Below are 16,283 nucleotides of genomic sequence, written 5' to 3' on the forward strand. Positions count from 1 at the left end.
CGTCAAACTGTTCAGTATTAAAGATGTGCAAGTGGATGTGAAAATAACAAAATGGAATTTGAAAAATTATTGCCTACAACTTAATGAAATCACATTTAGAACTTGAAGAGGAACAGTCAGGACATTTTAAAATGCTAAAATATTTTTTTAAAATCGATTTCTTTAGAAAGTCTAATATTTTTCTTAAGTGATTCTCGAGGCAGTAGTGAAAAATTTTAAAGCTAATGGTACATATTTGAAACATTTTGAAAATTATCTCCTTGTTATTAAATAACTCTTTGAGAACTCCTTGGCAGTAAGGCTTATTAGTTGATTATAAATTATATTTTAAAACCCTTTGCAGAGAAAATGTATAATAATTAATATCTCACTTGCTATGCTATAGTCTTATTAATCTATATTTATTATTTCAAACATGAAATGTTTATTATAAAGATATAAAACATGTTCAATCTATGAAGAATCTAAGGCTTAAGATAAAGATAGTTGTAAATAAAACTCTGCCTAAAGACATAATAAAAATCTTTATCTCTCTGTCTCCTTTTACACCTCATGAGCACGTGTGGATGCACAAATGTGTACCCATTATATCTGTCTACTTATGTTTCTATCTATCTATTTAACTATCTAACTCATGCACACGTGTGGATGCACAAATGTGTGCCCATTATATCTGTCTACCTATGTTTCTATCCATCTATTTATTATCCAACTATTCCTTTAGTTAAAAGATCAAACAAATTATGCTTTTGAATTTTATTGAATTTCACAAAGTTACATTTTATAAATAAAATTATTTCTTACATGTGAACATAATAACAAATTTCGTTTCCGTAGTGGCATATATGTATGTTATTAGGAGACGAATAAAAATAATCCGTTGGTCAGTACAGTTGTTTATACAGTAACTAACAGGACAAACTACATAAAACTCTGCTTGGTAAGTGGCTTCATTTCCTATATGTGGTAGAAAACAGCTGGCTAGCAGAATTAACTTTGCTGTCTACTTGAAGCAGTTCTTTTGGGGACTGTAAAGAGATGGGAGGGATAAACTACATGAATGAAAAGAATTAATGACAACTTTACTGGTCAATACAAAGATATCCCCCAGTATCACTGGCATGGTAAATCATTAAATAAAAAATAGATAACGCCTACCATAGGAAGCTAATGGTGTAGATCTTTATAAAGAAGTCGCCGCCTTAGGTGGTGGTATTTATATAGTCTGTACCTAGAGTGTTCAGTTTTTCCTTTAGAATGCATTGATTAGCCAAAAATGCCTTGATTGAAGGAAAGGAGACTTTAACCTTCATAATGAATAAGCCTCACATTGCTGCTCTAATGTTCTAAGTCCTCAGTTTATCTTTGTTTCTAGCAGTGTGACTCTAAATCAAGATTAAAAAGCAACTCAACATGAGGTAAAATAAAAAGGAGGTCATTTAATCACCCTGTTAGTTTCAAATGATTATTGATTCTTAGAGGCGATGTCTAATTCTGCCAGAAAATCCATTTCAGTAATGATTACTGCCTCAGTCTTATCTATGATACTGAAGGTTATTAAAAGTGAGAATCTCAAGGGAAGTATACAATTTTAGGTCATTAATACCATATTTAATATTTTTTATCACAGCTCTGCCCTTTAACCTACAACAGAATCAGAGTATTCATTTAGAAATATGTGCTTTACCACAATTATAATTATTATATATACAGTCCTTTAGGAGACAGAAGCATATTGAAATACATGAGGGGTAAATATCAAACAATGTTGGACATATTGAATGTCTTATTGTTTCTTATTACCACAAACATACAGCACTCAAGTATTATGCTTAAAAATCTGATATCACTCTATTGTCTTTTGCTCATTCAAATTATTTTAGAGTCATGCATGAAATGCTTCTAGAATCACAGATTTGCTTAATACAGTGAATAGAAATATCCAAACTCAGTTCAAAAAGATAACTACAGATGATATATGTGTCTCTAATACAGACATGTAAAGCTAGGATGATGCTTTTTTTTAGGTTTGTTAAGGGTAGTGTCACCAAATCAGAGATTTGCTTCTTTGAGTATGTCTCCATATTTGTAGTTGTTTAGTGAAGTTTAGCAGAATAAGAGAAGAGGACATATATGGAGCCTAATCTAAAGAGTGATGTTTCAAATCTGAACTTATTATTTAAATTTCTATTAAAAAATAACTTAGAATAGATTTAATGAGTGTCAGGAACCTCATGCAGTAAGAATGAAGAGCAGAGAGATCTGAGAGTGGAATTGTTAAATATTTGGTAGCAGATTAGAAAATAATCATATGAAACTGCAAAAGGTATTATCAAATGTTGCTATTAAGTTTTTATTCATTTAGTTGGTGTAACCCGATTTCATAGTGGTTACACTGTATTCAGGAAAGACAGATCAATAACAAATTAAAAAAGTAAAATATTATGTAAATAGTGTTATCTGAAATGAAAAAAGCAGGAAGGTGAGTATATATGGATATGAGAATACGACTATTTTAAATAGAATGATCAGGGACAACCTCATTGAGAATGGAATCTTTGAGATGGGAACATTTCACTATATGTCAATAACATAAAAATTAAATGGCAGTCTAGAGAGATCAGATTTATGCAAGTTATAAATCAATGAAATTTTACTCAATGATAGGTATATATATACACAAACTTCAAATTTGTTTTTATTTTTGTATTGAATACAGAAAAGACATTCTCAAAGATTATACATATGTGTTTTTGTATGCATGTTTATATATATACATAGATCTATATTTATATTCATATCTATACATATATATACAAGTTATTTTATTGTAATCTTCACTGCTTGTTTTATTCTTCTGAACAGAAACTGAAAAGATCACTAAAATTGGCAAAACCCTAACAACTGACAAAGAAAATAAAAGTGAAGATACAGATTACCAATATTAGAGTTGAAATAGGGGGCATCACTAAAGAAACAGTAGACTTCAAAAAAACAACAAAATTATACTATAAACAGTTGTACATGCATTAATTTGAAAAGTTAGATCAAATGAACCAATTCCTCAAACACAAACTACTACAACTGGTACAATATGAAACAGAGTAATGAATAACTAACAATGAAATTGAATTTACAATCCTAAAACCCCCTAAAAGAAATTGTCAAGCCCGATGGTTTCAGTGGCAAATTCTACCAAAATTAAGATAATGATTAACACCAATTCTACACAATCTCTTACATAAAATATACATAAAATATTATGTAAAATAGATAAAATGTACATAAATGTGGATTACAAACATAAAAGTAAAATGTAAGACTATAAAATTTTTAAGAAAGAAACATAGACTATCTGAATCTAGGACTAGGCAAAGCATACTTTAATCTGATATAAAAACACAATCCATAATCATTTTTAAAGATGATAAATTGGACTTTACTAAAATTTAAAACTTTGTTCTCTGAATGATTCTATTAAAATTGAAAAATAGCCTATACTCTGGGAAAAAATACTTTCAAATCACAACCTGATTAAAAAAACTTGTATCTAGAATAGTTTTTTTCTGTATCTAGAATATTTAAGAACTCTCAAAACATAACTATAAAACAACAACAATGAAATTGGAACATGGAAAAGAAACATAAGCAAATATCTCATCAAAGAGGATATATAGCTGTCAAATAAACACATGAAAAGGTCAATATCAATGCAGGGGTGCCTGGGTGGCTCAGTGGGTTAAAGCCTCTGCCTTTAGCTCAGGTCATGATCCCAGGGTTCTGGAATTGAGCCCCACATCAGGCTCTCTGCTCAGCGGGGAGCTTGCTTCCCTTCCTCTCTCTGCCTGCCTCTCTGCCTGCTTGTGATCTCTGTCAAATAAATAAATAAAATCTTAAAAAATAATAACCATTAGACAAATGCAAAATCAATTCATACTGAAATATCACTACATGCCTACCTGAACAGTTAAAAACTGACAACACCAAATGCTGGTAATGTTGCAGAAATCAGGCAACATGATGTCCCCCAGTTTTGTCACCAAGACAGGATGGTACTGGCACAAAAACAGACACATACCAATGGAACAGAGTAGAAAGCCCAGATATGGATCCCGAATGCTGTGGTCAAATAATCTTCGACAAAACAGGAAAAAATATCCAGTGGAAAAACGATAGTCTCTTCAATAAATGGTGCTGGGAAAATTGGACAGCTATGAACAGAAGAATGAAACTCAACCACTCTCTTACACCATACACTAAGATAAACTCAAAATGGATGAAAGACCTCAATGTGAGACAAGAATCCATCAAAATCCTAGAGGAGAACATAGGCAGTAATCTCTTCAACATTGGCCACAGCAACTTCTTTCAAGATATGTCTCTAAAGGCAAAGGAAACAAAAGCAAAAATGGACTTTTAGGACTTCATCAAGATAAAAACCTTCTGCACAGCAAAGGAAATAGTCAACAAAACAAAGAGGCAACTCACGTAATGGGAGAAGACATTCACAAATGACAGTATAGAAAAAGGACTGATACCCAATATCTCTAAAGAACTCCTCAAACTCAACACATACAAAACAGATAATCACATCAAAAAATGGGCAGAAGAAATGAACAGACACTTGACCAATAAAGACATACAAATGGATAACAGACACATGAAAAAATGTTCACCATCATTAGCCATCATGGAAATCCAAATCAAAACCACATGGAAATATCATCTTACACCAATTAGAATGGCAAAAATTAACAAGGCAAGAAACAACAAATGCTGGAGAGGATATAGACAAAGGGGAGCCCTCTTACACTGTTCGTGGGGATGCAAGTTGGTGTAGCCACTTTGGAAAGCATTGTAGAGATTTCTCAAAAAATTAAAAATAGAGCTACCTTATGACCTGGAAACTACATTACTGGATATTTACCCCAAAGATACAGATGTAGTGAAAAGAAGGGCCATATATACCCCAATGTTCATAGCAGCAATGTCCACAATCGCCAAACTGTGGAAAGAGCCAAGATGCCCTTCAACAGAGGAATGGGTAAAGAAGATGTGGTACACATATACAATGGAATATTACTCAGCCATCAGAAAGGATGAATACCCAATTTTTGTATCAACATGGACAGGACTGGAAGAGATTACGCTGAGTGAAATAAGTCAAGCAGAGAGAGTCAATTATCATACGGTTTCACTTACTTGTGGAACATAAAGAGTAACATGGAAGACACTAGGAGAAAAAAAAAAGAAAAGGAAAAGTGAAAGGTGGGAAATCAAAGAGAGACTGTTGACCTGGAGAAACAAACTGAATGAAGATTTTAGAGGGGAGAAGGGTGGGGGGGTAGGTGAGACTGGTAGTGGGTATTATGGAGGGCATGCATGTATTGCATGGAGCACTGGGTGTTATACATAAACAAGGAATCTTGGAACATTATGTCAAAAACTAATGATATATTGTATGGTGACTAACATAACACAATAAAAAATAAATTAAAAAAAGAAAAAGGAAAAACATGTTGCAGAAAAACCGAATCACTAATCTCTTATTGATGTAAATGTAAAATGGTAAAGTGACTTTGGAAAAACAATGTTGAAGTTTCTTATAAAAGTAAACATGCAACTACCATATGATCTGACACTTGTACTCTTGGGCTTATATCCCAGATAAATAAAAGTTATGTTAACACAATATCCTATAAATAAACATCCATAATCATTTTATTTAAAGTAGTCTACACCTGAAACAACCCAGATGTTCTTCATGAGAGGAATGGTTAATCTAATAGTGATACATTCATATCATGGACTACCAGTCCATAATAAAAAGGACCAAACTATTGATAAGCATAAGAACCTAGAAGAATATCCAAGGAATTATTTTGAATGAAAAAGATAAACACAAAAGATCATATGCTATGTTGTTATATTTATAAAACTGTTTCGAACGACAAAATGATAGAAATGAAAAATGATCTGTGATTCTAGGAGTTAAGATGAAGAGGGGTGTGAAAGAAGTGGACATGGTTATAAAAGGGTAATATGAGGGACCTTTATTCACTTGTCTATTTCAAATGGATTAACTTCTAAAAGTTATTTGGCATAGGATACCATTTTAAAAGTTGTTACAAAAATTTAAAATAATTTTCACGTTATTAAATTGCATGAGAGAGTAAATTTTCTGTATCAAGTAGGTTATTTGTGTACAAAGTGAATTTAAAACATTCCATGAGTGAGAGAATATTTTCTAAGTTGTTCTCAGGGATGGGTAGCTATAAGTAAACCAATTTAGAATCCACAACTTGCTTATTATGTCTCCCAAAATCTAATACACCACCTCAAGAATTCTGGAAAGAGTATATTCAAGTCCCCAGATGAATGTAAGGCAGACTTGTAAACTTCCTGAAAATTGACATCATTTCTTAAGTCACACGCTAATCCAATGGAAAAGGTGAAAAACTTACTGGCTCAGGGTGCTTAAGCATATGCCCCGAAAGATCAGTGTTAATCATTAATCTATGCTGACCTAGGGGTGAACACTAAGAAACTAAGCTTAAAAGTGAAAACAAGGAAAAAAATTGAGTATGGGCATAGGAGGTTGCATGCCATGGGAAATGCAGATTTCGCAGAATCAGTCTAGCAAATTCACTGAACAAACAAACAAACAAACAAAAAGAACAATAACAACAAACTCTGAAGAGTGAGAAATAAGAACCCCAAGTTGCTACAATATATCATATAAAATGTTCAGTTTTCAACAAAATATTATATGACTGCATGCAAAGAAAGGGGGAAAATGACCCATACATAGGAAAGAAGTAGGCAACACAAAATGCTTTTGAACAACCAAATGTTCAACTTAGCAAAGATTTCAAAGCAGTCATTATATGCAGTGATAGAACAAAAAGAAACATTTTTTAAGTAATTAAAGTTTCATCAAGTCGAGACTATTAAAAAAGATAGAAATTATGAAAAGAAACACAAATCAAAATTCTGGATTTGAAGTTATAATAAATGAAATGAAACTTTCACCCCAGGACTTAATAGGACACGTGAGCTAGCAAAGGAAATAATAATCAATGACCTTGATGACAGATGAATAGAGTTCATACAATTTGAAAAAGAGAGAAAGAAGAAAATTGAACAGAGCCTAAGGGACACATGGTACACCATTATGTGCATCAGTATATAGTTAATGGTAATACCAGAAGATAGGAGCGGGAGAATGGGGAAGAAAATAAATATTTAAAGAAGTAATAACTGAAAACTTCCAAAATTTGCCACCAAAAGTCAATCTGTGCATCCAAGAAAGTCAAAAACTTCCAAGCAGGATAGATAAAAAGATCCATAAACAGACACATCATAATTAAATTGCTGAAAACCAAAGAAATAGAGACTACCTTGGAAGAAGCAAGAAAAAACAACTAAAATCAGGAGGCAATAGATGCGATACTGGGAACACTCAAAGACAAAAACATGTAATCTAAGAATTCTCTATCCAGCAAAATTCTCCTTTAAAAGTGAAGAGTAAATAAGGACATTCTTAGATGAACAAAGCCTGTGAATTTTCTGTTAGTAAACCCGTCTTATAAGAAATACTAAAGGAAGTTCTTCAGGCTGGAAAAAGTGACTCCAAATAGTAATTCTAATGTACTTGGATAACAAAGAAATTCAATGTCTTGAAATTTGTTGCTTAATATATTTTCTTAGCTTTTGATTTTTTCCCCCTAATTTTCTCTCCTGGCCAAAAGTGTTGAGGGCTCTTTTAAAGACTGTGAAGATTTTGGTTACATATTGAAAGTGAAAGCAGACAGCCTGTGTGTGTGTGTGTGTGTGTGTGTGTGTGTGTGTTATGTTAACGAGCCATCTCAGTTTGCCTAGGAAAAAGGGGTTTCCTGAGATGTACAAGTTTTAATGCAAAAACTAGAATGATCACACACAAATGGAGAGTTGGTCATTCCAGATTTTGTGTTTATATGTATACGTGTGTGTGTGTGTGTGTGTGTGTGTGTGTTTCAGCTACTTTGACTGAGTCCCATTAAGATGAATATTGTACATGTATATGTCTTTTGTGAACTGGAATTTCTAAGAAACTTGCTGATATGACTTTCTGTACCTTTAATAAATTTAATCAAATGTAATAAATATGTAATAAGTGAGAGTGATAAGACTGGTACTTCCATGTCTTTTCCTTACAGCTTTGGCATTTAAATGAGTTGCAGTAAATGGAAAAAATAAAATCTTTGACCTATCTGATTCATACAGACTCTTCCTAAATGATGGTAAAATGAGCTTTGCAGTGTCATAAATTTAGTCAAATCCATTATCTGTAACCAAGGTGATCAAAGGACTCAAGTCCTTAGTTTATATTTGATCATATACTTGAAAATTTAATTTTTGTTAGAATGTCCAATATCATATGATACAAAAATATAAAATGGCTATTTTATTTTTTAACTTTTATCTGATAGAAGTAGAATCTTATGAGACTAAAAGATGTGTTAGATCTAATCTAAAGTTATCATTGCACAAGAGTTCATAATTTATAGAGAATCATAAGCTACTATTCCCTATTTCTAAGGTACACATCAGGCTCACAATTAATCAGAACAGCATGTGTTTGTTCATGTCTGATCCTATTGGACTTTACATTTCCAGTATATGTTATAAAAATTGCTATTGACCGTGTGAAAGAGAAAAAAGAATCTCAGCTAACAAATGGAATGCATAAGGTCCATTAATGCTAACCAATACCATGTTATATGATGAAGTGGAACAATTATCAAGCACCTGACTGAAAGCTGGCAGATCATTTCACATTGTCAGTTAATTCGCTGTCAGCCTTACCTGCTTTTAATCCTTGTCTGGCTCACTTTTAAGCTGTTGATCCATTGCAGTGATGAGACATTTCATACTTTATTAAAAATTCCACTAACACACTAGATATTTAATCTCTGCCATTTTGTTAGAAATTTATTTCTTAAATGTTAATAAAGACTGCATACACTGGAATTCTCAAGAAATGCTTGCCATAATGCATTATTTCTTCATGTTCTTTTTCACTTAAATGCCAAATCTTTCACAATTCTAGCTACCCCATTTAGAAGGAAGACATATTATCTTAATTGTTTCAGAGGTTTATTGGCAAAGGTGCCACAATTTAAGATTATCGAAAAATTTTTTATCGCTCAACTCGTCAAATCTAATAAATGTTATTGAAATTCTTTTTAAAAAGGAAGGATATACATTTCGACTATTAAACATGCCTGCAATATCCCTATCCCATTTGGTAAAGTCTTAAAATAAAGAAGGAAGTTAAAGATGGTTGAGGAGGAAAGACGGGGCAGAACAAGAGAACACATACAGTGGAATATGGCAGACAAATTTTCCTCCAATGTACCAAAGGGAAATTAAGTTTAATAACACCAATACTTCATGCAATAGTATTTTTACATTATGGTTAACGACTTGTTTAGAGAAGGAGGCAGTGGTAACTAGAATGATGTGCATGTATCTTACTCAGCAAAGTTTATCTTATAGATCTAGGGAAACCACCATTGCACCTGTATCCACTTGCTTGACACACAGGTGTTACAATCTGTATTTACAAGACTGTCTGCCAGCCTGAAGACCCTTTGTTGCAAAGGGTATAAGCCACTGTGAATACAGGCACATAAAATCGAAAGAAAGCCGTTCCCTAAATTTCCTCACTTCCATCTGTTTGGTTGCTACTTCTCAGGTGTAATTTAGACAGGCAGATGTGCAATCTGGGAATCCATCCAAATTCACTTTATTTACTTCCTTTTTAAGGAAAGGGGAGCATTCAATGTTGTCTTCAGAAAACAACTCTATCTATACTACTGTTCTCTCCAGTCTGTGGTTATATTTTATTCTCTAGTCATAACGTGGAAGAAGTGTCGGTCCTGAGGCTTTGACATTGATTCCCTATTTCTTCTGTCTCTTTTGTCACATCAGACAGTGTTATTCTCTGGTAGGAGTCTCTAGCACTTCCTCCAGAGGAACTTTTTCCATTACGATTGTGGGTCTCTGACTGATGGCAAAGGGCTATAGGAAATTTACATAAAATTCCCTAACATATGCCCCTTCTGCTAACTTAACTGTGAAGGTAGTCAAATCCTTTGCATAGTTGACATAATGGTAAAGATTAGGGCTCTTTTAGTAACCAGATGCAACTGAATATCCAGAAAACTTGGAGAACAGAATAGTCAATCATTAAAATCCTCATTATGAGGGGCAGATAAGAGAGTACAGACAGATTAACTCTTCAATTACTTGTAGTAACTGAAGACCTATGGTATCAGTCAAAATAGGTTAGGTTATTCTACGGTAACTAAACTAACCCTGAGATCCTGGCTAATCAAAAAGGCAAGTGCTTAAGCTTAGGACGATGCATCTGTCCTTAAAAAAAAATTGGTCAGAACACTCATATAACCTCATTTAGCAGCAAGTTGGAAACAACTTGTGTAATTTTTGTAAAGTGTAATTTTCATGAAAAGAGAGGCGAACCAAGTATGCACAGTTATTAACAGTCTTCACCACTGACCACATTATTGACTATTAATCTGTAAGTTGATTGATTCTTTCAGTTCTTTATCGCTTCCCATTAGTCATGGGTCCTGTGAAACAAAAATTTAAAAACTAAAAAAGTTCATGTTATTCTTATTTCTTTATATGTAACCCTTTCAAAATTAGATATGCTTTCCCTAGTTACTAGAACCTTCAGTGAATCCCAAAGCTACTATCCCTCCACCTAGAAAACACATTTAGATATACAGAACTAGTGGGCAAATACTGTTACCTCAGTTATGAAATATTTAGTTTTTTTCCGAAGGACATCGCCATCACTGACTTAGTGATGCCTGACTTACTGAAAATGACGGCAGGGCCATGTTCGGAGAGGTCAGTTGGATGCAGGAAAATGTGGTAGCAGATGGTGACATAGTGTGTGGGAGATAGGGTGGTGTGAGGGGAAAGACACAAATAGAAATAAAAAGATTATAGGTGACAGCTGCTGGTGAGGGAGATGACAGATTTTTTTTTTCTGGTGCCCAAGACTTTCACCACACTTGTTTCAGAATTAGAAAATGTGAAACCAGTGTTGGCACTTTTGATCTGTTTTGGCATCACCCAGAGGTCTTACATTACTGTCATCAATATAATAAGCCAAGAATTGATTCTTTGAAATAACTGACAATACCAAAGAACTATTGACAACCAAGTGCTCTTGTCTACTTTGCTCTCATCTTAGTAAACAATTATTAGAGAAAAAACACATATATCAACAGGAAGAAAGCAAATATCAAAAGTTTTATGTTCCATTGAGTTGTATTAAATCATATTATTATAATAACCTATTATTATAAATACCATGAAGAAGCTTATAATGACTCAGAATTGACATTGTTTGGCAGCAACAATATGATTCATTGACTTACTATTCATAAACCATCTCAGAACAATGCACATAATAGGCACAAGTGTTTATTATATATACACACTAAAAAATATTGGTTAAGTCAGCATTATCTTTTTTAGATCATAAGAAAGTACATGTTTCTGCTGGATCAAATTCAGAGGCATTTTTTTAATCAATACTCAACTATTAAGGTGAAATTCTAAAATTCATGGAAAATAACTTGGATACACAAGTTTACACAAGTTAAAAAATCTCCAATACATACATGTAATGTAGAGAGGACAAGTAACACCTCCCAGAAGAAAAGCATAAAGGGAACATAAGCAGAGTAAGATATCAATGAGATTTGCAAAGATTCCAGGTTTTTGGTCCTTCCCCGCCCCCCTTTTGTTTGATGTGATGTGCTGATATCTCATAGGGAACTGGTTGGGCAGAGAGTTTTTTGGATTTCCCAGAAAAAAGGAAAATAAAGAGATGTGGCTGGATGATTAAATATTCATTGACAGAAGTGATAGATGCTTATTTGCTGGAAGACAGAAATTCCTGACCATTTCTATCACTCAGTAAAAACCCTACAAAACTGGAAAGTTTGGCAAATGAAAATAGGAAAAAAATGTATAAAGTGAGAGGGATTGTATGTAAGGTGACTGTTTTGTGGGTTGAGGTCCCTAAAAGTTCTCAGTATTGCTTTATATTCTTATAGTAGGTGTTCTTTCACAAGACAACAGCATTTTTGTTTCACTGTAACTTCATGGAATGGAAAAGTACACACTCTAGGACACTGGGAAAAGACAATAAACACCCCACGCTATATTTTGATTTTAATTACAATAAATTAGGTGACTAAAAAGTTGTGTAGCTAGAAGTGCTTGAGATCAATGGATTCAATTATCCTCAGTGACCGTACCACATCCTGGAGGTAATCTAAATGCTACAGAATGTGGCTGGATTAGAGAGGTGTAAAAACAAATTTAATACTCCAGTATAATGTTCACATTTATTGTTTTTCAGCAACTAACTCACTGTTCTATGTCTGCTTTATTCAGTGAAGTGTACATTGGAGAGGAGTTAGGCCATCAGTAGAGTAGAGGCCTATATTTCAGCAATATTATTCTTAGAAACATTATGACCCAAACTGTTACTTTTGTAATCATGGCACTTCAAAGTCATTACAATACTTTTATGATTTTCTATTTTCCACAGATAGCCCCTTTAGACGATTGTATGTTGTATATTTTACATGTAGTTAATCTGGCACCCCTGAGTGCACCACTGTAACAAAGATTCATCTTTCCCTTAAGAACAGACAAATTACATATCCACTCATTGGACCAGACAAACTTATACCTGAGTTTTTAAAGATTAAACATTAAACATATATTAGAGATATAATTTATAACTAAATACAGAGAAACAGAAGGTATCATGTACATAGCCTTCCAACTCTCTGTTAAGCCACACTGTTCTACAGCCTCATGCCCTACGATATGTTTAACAACTGCAGTTACCACTCTTGTGATGACATAGTCACTGATGGTATCTGTATAACATCTATGACTCTCAGTGCATTGTTGACTCTATTTGGAATTTCTATCTCGTTTATCACTCTATCCTTACCAGCAAGCATATTGTTTAATTTATCAAGTCTCGGTTTTTACATATGAATAATAGGGTATAACAACATGTACTTTATTGGAAAATAGCATGAAGTTGTAGTTAAAAGGGCTGATTCTGAAATCAGACAAACCTAGCTTGTATCTCAGCTATGACAATTAATAATTATGTGAACCTGTAAATTCCTTAGTGAATCCAGTAAGTTTTATTTGTTTGTTTGTTTTATTAACATATAATGTATTATTAGCCCCAAGGGTACAGGTCTGTGAATCGCCAGGTTTACACTTCACAGCACTCATCATAGCACATACCTTCTCCAATGTCCATAAACCAACCACCCTCTCCCTATCCCCTATCTCTGGAATCCAGTAAAATTTTATTTCAGATATTATATTTCATTCCAGAATTTCAGTTTGTTCTTTTTGGAGGTTCTTTTTCATAGATTTTATTTCTTACAGAGGTCCTAGTCTATCTGTTTCAATATTGGTGTTATTTCAGACTAGTCCATTGATTTCTTTTTCTCTAGAGTATGAGTTATGTTGTTATATATACACATGTTATATATATACATATATATGTAGTCTAGAGATTTGGGAATATATCTGGAAACTAAATGATACATTTCGTAGATTCTGGGTCCTGTTTTATTTCCTTGAGAAGTATTAAGATTTTGCTTGCTTGCTTGTTTTAGCAGTTACTTTGCGGCTGAACTCAAACTTCATACTCTATCTTGTACTTAGGGTGCAGCCCTTGAACTTGATGTTCAGTTCTTTATAATTAACTTCTTGGAGTCTGTCCCATGCATTTTTGGAATAGAGATTAGTTACAAAGTTGGGAAAAGTTTACATGGAGAATTTTGAACCATCTCTCTGTGGCTTTCTCCTTGGTACAATTTCACTTCTTACATCTGAGCTGCTCTGGTACCCCTGATTCCTGTTCCCTAGCTGCTAATGTCATTAAGATTGCCAATTCTACATTCTAGCTGCCTGTCACAACTGCTATCCAAAGACTTCCTTTAGGTAAAAACTGATAAAAATAGGAAAATCAGAACCATTCTCTTCTTCCAAATGTTGATTCTTCTCCATTTTCTGCTCATATTAGGTCACACTTTAATGCTTTCAGATAGGCTTATATATTTCAGAGTTTATAATTATAATCTGCAGGTTACTCTTCCATTACTTAACATTAAAACTTCCTTAAATTCACTAATAATTATTTTCCACATCTTTTTTTTAAAGGTGAATAGTAATCACAACACTTCAGAAAGTTGTGCCAATTGTTGATTAAGATGATATATATCAATAACTCAGCACAATGATTGGTAGAGAGTGTTTGATATGTAGCAATAGTAATTATAATAATTACATATCTGAAGATTAAATGAAGAAATATATATACCAATTCACAGTAGTAAAATATTATATTATAGGATTAATTAGTTTGAAGATTACTTGTACAATAAATGAAATACTAAACTGAAGATCATATAGCCAGATGTAAGTTTTAGTTAGTGTGACATATTGTGTTCTTAAAGCACTTTCATTAATCAAAGATTCCATGTATGTCAATCATCATAATAGCATTTTAAGCTAAATCCTCTGATGTACTTGGTTAACAACTATCATCTTTATTTCTTTACAGTAACAAAATTGAAGGCTAAATTTTAAGTAGAAATTTATCAAGATGATATAAAAAATATTTAAGCCAGTTGAAGAATTTGAAAAGCATTATAAACTTCCCATTCTCTGTCACTTTCTATTTGTTCTCTTTAACAGCAATTTCAGATTCTAGTAAGCAAAATTCTCATATTTTTCTGTGCTCAAGAGATGATGTTGATCACTTTGTAAGTTACATTTGCAAACAATTTTCTATGTATAGTGTAACTTAGTTCTTATGAAGCCCTTGTGAAGAAGTCCATGTGTGTTACTTCATTGTACTAATGGGGATTATCACCTCAGTCTCCTGCATTTTCTTCTGTCACTGGGAATAATGACTACACATAACAAAACTAGAAATTGCATTTGATGGCATGCTTAAATATGAAATAATTGCTAGCTTTATAGTCATCCTGGCTCTAGTTACTGAATTTACCTCGAGAAAAAGAACAGTTTTAGACAGAAATCATTTGACAAGGAATTAGCAATGCTGATTTTTACACACCTGTCTTAGAATTAAAAAGAAATGTTAAAAAGAAAGAAAGGAAATTGTATCTCTTTTGTAGAAATTTTCTGGGGTATACTCTTACTTTGAATTCATTTGGGGTATTCTTTTCTTTGACTTCTCTCAAGGTATTCCAGTTCTTTCTTTATATAAATTGCAACCTCGTTAAATAATACTTAAAAACATTTTAATAATTACAAAAGGATAAAGTGTATATATGCATATATATATGTATAAATATATGCATGCCATATAATTTTACATTCACATACATAACACAAACACACACAGTCACGTTATACTTCAGGTCCTTTTTAACACATGACTTGATAATCACAATAGACATAAAATCTTCAGTCAAGGTTTCTAGCTTAGTTAACTATAAGAAGGAGATTATAAGATGGCATCATGGAACCAAGGGGGGAGTATCAGAATTTAGGAGTGTGGGTACAGCAGGGAGAGAAATATTCTCATGTGTGTGGACATACATGTACATGTATGTATAATACAAGTAAACCTGGTTTGAAATGCAAACTCCACTATGTAGTAGGTATGTGAACACAAGTTCATTACCCATAAAATGAGGATATTAGTAATTGCCATAGAGGTTTAGATGATTAAAGAAATTTAAGTGCCCATTTCAATAATTGTGATATATAGTAAATATTCAGTACAGTCACTTTTTTCTATCTAAACTCAGTTCAAATTCCAGCTTTACTTAAAAGCTTTACCTGCCAGCCTTACTCCTCAGTGATTATCTCAGCGATGAATTTCCTTAATGCCCATGCTTTTTGCAACACTTTCTTAGCATGTGCTACCTATTATTTCCAGTTGCATATTAACATATGTCTTTTATACCTCAAGTGAGACTAAGATATTTAAGATATTGTTCAAGACAGGAATGTATCAATATACCTTTCCGTATACCAAGCATTCATCCATAAGTCTGTGTCGTACTTAATCAGTTTTTGTAGCACTGATCAAAAAGAACCATAAAATTACATGAATTTAAAACTTAGAGTAATCATAGAAAACATCTAGATCAGAGGTTTGCAAACAGTTTTTTATAAAG

This window comes from Meles meles, chromosome 5 (genome assembly GCF_922984935.1).
Source record: "Meles meles chromosome 5, mMelMel3.1 paternal haplotype, whole genome shotgun sequence".
Taxonomy (NCBI): Eukaryota; Metazoa; Chordata; class Mammalia; order Carnivora; family Mustelidae; genus Meles; species Meles meles.